We start from the raw sequence: 6,729 nt of genomic DNA, 5'->3' as shown, positions 1-6,729 counted from the left end.
ACATTTTAGCAAAGTCTTGGCTTTTGGTCCTATGAAGGCTAATTGCAATTATTTGAACTTGATTTGCAGTTAAGCATCAGCCAAATAATTATAATGCAATACAAATATAGAATGGACTGCATAATGAATAAAGTAAGGCAAAAGTGGTGTTTTTTTATTTGATTAAATATGCATCCACTCAACCAATTATTTCAGTCATCCCACTTACCCTCCCATGACCTCCTCTCTCCTCATCCATGGCCCTTCTTCCTTCCTCATCTGTCATCAACCTTCCCTCTCTCTCCCTCCCTTCGTTCTTTCAGAGACACGTCCCTCTGTCCTTCATCAAGCTCCACTCATCAGAGGTCACTCTTGTTTTTCTGTGATTCCGGTTAACAAGCTTGCATGTGTGTCTGTGCAACATGAGTGTGTGTGTGTGTGTGTGTGTGTGTGTGTGTGTGTGTGTGTGTGTGTGTGTGTGTGTGTGTGTGTGTGTGTGTGTGTGTGTGTGTGTGTGTGCGTGCGTGCGTGCGTGCGTGTGTGTGTGTGTGTGTGTGTGTGTGTGTGTGTGTGTGTGTGTGTGTAAGAGGAAATTGACTCGTCTTTTCGTCAGCCCATTTCTGTGTTTACCTTTGAGCACCCAGGGTAATCATATTGTCACAGCCTATTTCTGGGTGCCCACTCAACCGACCTCTCTCTATCCACTTTCCGCCTCACTCATGCTGTTCCTCCCCTTTCTTATGCTCTTAACGTTACTTTACTATTTTTCTACTACTTCTGACTCCACCTGTGTTTCTTCTATATCCTCTTTTTCGTTAAGGTTTATGCTTGTGGCTCTCAATTTCTCTCCCTAGCTCTTTTTCTCTCTCTCTCTCTAACTTGCCCTCCTCCCCATTTGCTTTCTCTCCCTCTTTCTGCCCAATGTTCTGCAGCCCAGCTGGCATGGATTTCCAGTGGTGTAGTAAAATATAAATATAATAGGGACGTTTTTGAGCTGGTGAATCCATTCTGAGCAGAGAAACATCACCACAGAGCCCACAGATGTGGCACACACTCAAGAGACAGAGAGAGACAGAGAGAGAGACAGAGAGAGAGAGAGAGAGAGAGAGAGAGAGAGAGTGAGAGAGAGAGGGGGGAAGCAGAGAGAGAGAGAGAGAGAGGTAGGGAGGTAGGAAGAAGAAAACATCCTTAATTTGATATGGAGAGAGTAGAGCAAGAGCACCGACTGCATTATTGTTGGCATAACCCAGGTACTAGACTTGTTATTAGGATACTTCATACACATTTGACTTAAGTCTTTGACAGGAATCCTAAAGCAAGTTTCCACTCTTTTAAACATGTGTCTCACTCAGCCCTCAAGTCTTATTTTAAGACTAGGCTTATAAGTGAACTATCCACATGTAATTAATAAATATGCCAAAAGCATAGAACTCTGTTTCTAAGTTGCAGCTGTGTTTAGACTGTGGCATTTATGTCAGTACTCATTGATGGCTATGACTATACTATGATTCCATAGGTGGGTTGTGGCTGTTTGCTTGTAATAATGCAAACTAAATGGTGCATGTATTACTGCATTTAGTGTTTTTGACAACCTATGTCTGTAGCCACCTGCGTGCTTGTGTATTTGTACATGTATGTGCGTGTGTTTCTCCATCCATATGTATTGAGTGTCAAAACACAGCATACTTTACTCCCCAGGGCAGATCTTTGTTTGCTTATCCATGTGGTGGCTAGCCTAGGCCGCTAACTGCCAGACATATTTAGCCTGTAGGCCTACTCTACTTTTATATTACCCTTCTTTTATTTTTATTTCTGTCTACTCTTTGACAAAACACAGTGCACTGAGCTCCGCTTTAGCAATACTAGTATCGGTGCCACTCACAACCATTGATAGACAGTTTTGGTCATTGTGGTTTTCACTGGCTGCTATGTTAGCTCCAGCTTAGCTCCGTAACTCCTCGCACTGGCCAAGACTCACTGACAAAAATGTATGTCAAAATGTGTGAAGGCTACAATTAAGTGCAGCAAATCCAGGAAGTTTCATTTCCTTGTCTTGAAAGTATAATGCTTACAAGGTTTCAGATAGAAGCACTCTGATGCCTAGAAGCTGAGTGTATCTGGAAACATAGTGATAGGTGTTTATTGTGGTCTGGGGTTAGACGCTGGAGTGTTTGGAGGGACAGAAGAAGGAGAAGGAGGAAGAGGGATGGTGGTTTCAGCCACCAGCTGTTGTTACCTTGAGCATAACGTCCTTTAACCCCCATTACAGCGAATCACCACAAGCCACAAACACGCTAGCTTCCACTGAGTGCAAAACAACCCAAACTCACTTGTTTACCAGCGTATGTGCCATGTAGCCTACTCACTCTCTCTTACTCATTCAATCCCTCTAACATATTTCTCTTTCTCTCATTAACTCTTTAATTCACATCTTGTGCCCTCATTTCCCTAAATGTTCTCCTCAACCCCTTTGTAAATGTTTCTCACCCTCTCTCATTATCTCTCTGTCTGTGTGTGTCATCCTTTTTTAAATGTTTCCCTTTTTTCCCCTTCATCTCCTTCTTGGCATTTCTTTTCATCTGTGCCTTCCTCCTTTTTTGCCCCACTCAGAGCCTTTGTTGGTTAGGGCCCAGGGTAAGCGCGGGTAACCCCGATGTCCATGTAAAGGCCCTTAGCTGTGGACTCATAGAGCCCCAGTGCCAGCAGATGAAAGCAGAGATAGATTCTGGTGCGGGCACCCACCTCCTTCTGTCCTGCCACCGAGGCCTCTTATTTCACAGAGAAAATTAATAACTTTAACAAACATCAATGAGCACGGGCCTGATGCTCGGTTGGCTCGTCTGCTGGCCTGGTGTGCGTGTGAATCTGCTAGCGTGTGAGCGTGCACTACACGCACATGTCTGGATATGTGTGTTTTTGCCTTTGTGTTTGTGGGACTGCATGCATGTGTGTTTGAGCTCATACCTTACAGAATGTGAACATAAAAAGGCTAAGAGAAATGGTGTAAGACAGCGAATTTGACAGGTTGATTAATACGAGCAGAGAGAGAAGATCTGTTTGGGGTTGTGGTGTGTCAGGCTCCCCTCTGGTTTGATCTGATCAGATTGGTGTCTGCTTGAAAGGCCATGGTGTCCTTTCTTGAGGCAAAGAGGAACTGAAAGACGGATGGATGAAGGGAGGGATGGATAGATGGATGGGAGAATGTGACCACTTCTGAAGCATTGTCGACAGCCACGCTGAATAGGCTGCCGGCCTGCCTGGAACCACGCCTGTATTTATGATCTTCAAAGAAAGGATGACACACACACAGCCACAAAATGTTGATAGTTACAGGAAAGCATATGCTTGGGCAAATGTGGGTACACACACATTTGCATATTGATTTCTGCTCACGCAAGGACACGGACAAAGGTTTGTACATTACATTACATTACATTGCATTTAGCTGACGCTTTTATCCAAAGCGACTTACAATAAGTGCGTTCGACCAACAAAATACAAACTTGAAGAAAACAGAATCATATAAGTACATCAGGTTTCATAGAGCAAAAACATTTCAAGTGCTACTCAACTGGCTTTAGATGAGCCAGTCCTTTATTAGTATATAAGTGCTTTGTTAATAGTTCTATCGCTCGAAGTGGAGTCGAAAGAGATGGGTTTTCAGTCTGCGCCGGAAGGTGTGTAAGCTATCTGCTGTCCTGATGTCAATGGGGAGCTCATTCCACCATTTTGGAGCCAGGATAGCAAACCCACGTGTTTTTGCTGATGGGAACTTGGGTCCCCCTCGCAGCGAGGGTGCAGCGAGTCGTTTGGCTGATGCAGAGCGGAGTGCACATGCTGGGGTGTACGGTTTAACCATGTCCTGGCTGTAGGAAGGGCCAGATCCATTCGCAGCATGGTACGCAAGTACCAGTGTCTTGAAGTGGATTCTAGCAGTTACCGGAAGCCAGTGGAGGGAGCGGAGGAGCGGCGTGGTGTGGGAGAATTTAGGGAGGTTGAAGACCAGAGGAGCCGCTGCATTCTGGATGAGCTGCAGAGGTCGGATGGCACGTGCAGGTAGACCAGCCAGGAGGGAGTTGCAGTAGTCTATAGGCGTGAGATGACGAGAGCCTGGACCAGAACCTGCGTCGCTTTCTGGGTCAGCTGGGGACGTATCCTCCACGTACAAATGTAGAAGTATCGGCTCTTACAAACGGTACTGAATGTGATACATCCCATCAGCTGTTTAATAGTGTAAGTGATAAATCCCTTCATCACTCAGCGCCTTTAACCTTTCAACGTATGATTGGTTCACATGACAAATGTGGCAGAACTGCCGTGCAAGGCGTTGGTCTCTCATTATTAGCAGTTTTACATTCAGTATCTTTCTCAAGTCTTTACAACTCTTGATGTTAACAGGCAGAGGTTGTCAAAGGTTAAACCACCAACTTTAAACAGAATAGTTTGATTACAGTTTTTCTCGATTGCTAACACACTAAAATTCTACATAAAGCACAATTATTTTAACTGACACTCAAAGAGCAAAATATCGGCTCAAATCTCCAAAACTCTAAACACGTTTTCAGCTTTTCACACAATTTGCAAATCAACATGGCACTTTTTGCAAACCACTGCACACGTCTCTCCACGTCTCTCCACAGGAATCTGACATAAAGTCACGTGTTAGCAGGTTTAAAACACTGATATTTAAAATGCCTCACACATGGACCAATGATCAAGAAACACGTTCCACCTGACCAAACACCTGATAGCATCATTGTTGGCTCATCAATCAGGATGTTAGCACCATAAAAAGATCACAGGTGAGAACTTTCTTACAGCAACAATGGAAGCCAACATGGAAGCAAGAGGAAGAGGAAGAGGTGGGGTGAGGTGAGAGTGAGAGGAGAAAGAACGAGAGGTAGAGCTAGAGGGAGAGGACGTGGACAAATAAGAATACTCTCTAATGAAATGTTATCAACCATGGTTTGACGATGAGAGGCTGGACAGAAGGTTCAGCCTAATCTAAGCCGATGTACTGTCGCCTCTGTAATCCGGACACTTAGACTTGAAAACAGGTTAGTTACCAGTTTTTAGCTCTGCATAATTCATGATATATCTGTGCTTATATCTGTTGCGTGAAACGTATTTACTTCATCACTGTAATTGAATTGTTGGCATGTTGATACTATAACTGTACAACAATCCTGCACAATGTACTGTGGTAAACTTACTTTTATGCAACACAGACACTGACCAACCACTATATCTTTGTTGTTTATCTGAAGGACTGAGAAACAAAGAGGTGCAGGTGGAAGGCTAAGGGTTTCCAACGAGGGACAGGAAGCAGCAGTTACAAACTGGGTTTTGGCAAACAATGCCATCACACTTAGAGAGATCCGAAGCATAGTAACTATGTGCTGAGATGCATGTTGCACAATGTTATATTTGAATAAAATGTGATTTCTTTCAACAACTCATTCGTATTTCTTCATTTACTGTATTTCTGTAAACTCAAGCAATCTTTCTCTGCAGAACCCTCTATGTACAGAGCATAGCCCATAACAGATGAAAGTGCTTTAGATTATGCTCAGCAGTAGCTGGGTGGTCAAACCATCTAGTATTATGAATGAAGTGTGTTATATTTGGTGCTTAAGTTTGCATTTGGTAAGTGTTTATGTAGCTTTGAGGGCAGTTCTTCATTTAGCAGGATAAATGAAGTGTTTTGCACTTTGGGTGTGTGTTTTTGTGAATTGTGTTTAGTGTTCTGAGAAACTGAGCAATTTAAAAAAAAAAGTGTGTTAGCAATCGAGAAAAACTGTAGAGGTGGGGTATGTCATTTTGGAGAAACCAGCTCGATTGCGCTAGAATTTGAAAGTACACAACCGGAAAAAGATAAGTTTGTGCACAGATGGAAGGCTGACAGGCAGGTAGGCCATCCAGTTATTTTAGCCGGGCCGGCTAAAATGATTGGTCGTGCTTTTTACAGCGCCACGGCTTCCACAGATAAAAATGTGTTATGTATTTATTGTCAAAGCATTAATATATTCATTGCTAACGGGATGTTAAGAGCATTCCATGGAATATAACAAAAAGTGTTTCTGAAATAAATTACATACCCCACCTTTAATTGATACATATCCTTAATCTCTTTCTTTCAGTTGGATCAGTAGAACAAGGCAACTCTCAGGTCTTCAGAGTATTATGAAGCTCTGGTGGTGCCATTAGATTGTTAGCTTAGCTTAGCATAAATACAACTGGGAACTGCAACAGCCATCTCCCGCCACATATTGCATATTCACATACATTTATGATTGTCTCGGTGTGGAAAAGTGACATTCTTTGAGTGATTTCTTGACTTGTGACTTTCTGAGCTCTTGTCGTCACCATAAGTTTGGCAGGGGATCATCTGAAACTCCAAGAGGTTACTGATACTCTTGGAAAGAAATCAGGCACCCAGATCCATGAAAAACATTAACTTGGCTCTTGTACAAATCAGTGATTGTGCGGATTAAAAAACCACACTATAATGTGTTAATAAGTAACCTTCAGAAGTATAGTAGGCAGATTCTGTCCGCTTTGGACAGAGCCATGCCAGCTGTTTCCCCCTGCTTAAAGTATGTGTGCTAAGCTAAGCTAACAGCTGCTGTCGGTAGTCTTTTACTAACTGGACATATGTAAGATTTCGTGAAAAAGTAAAAGGGAATGTTGAACCACCCAAGGCACTGCCATACATTGATCTGCATGCAACATTTTCAGCTGTAATATTTC

The sequence above is a fragment of the Pseudochaenichthys georgianus genome, chromosome 21 (genome assembly GCF_902827115.2).
Source record: "Pseudochaenichthys georgianus chromosome 21, fPseGeo1.2, whole genome shotgun sequence".
Lineage (NCBI taxonomy): Eukaryota > Metazoa > Chordata > Actinopteri > Perciformes > Channichthyidae > Pseudochaenichthys > Pseudochaenichthys georgianus.
Note: the sequence above shows the minus strand (reverse complement) of the source record.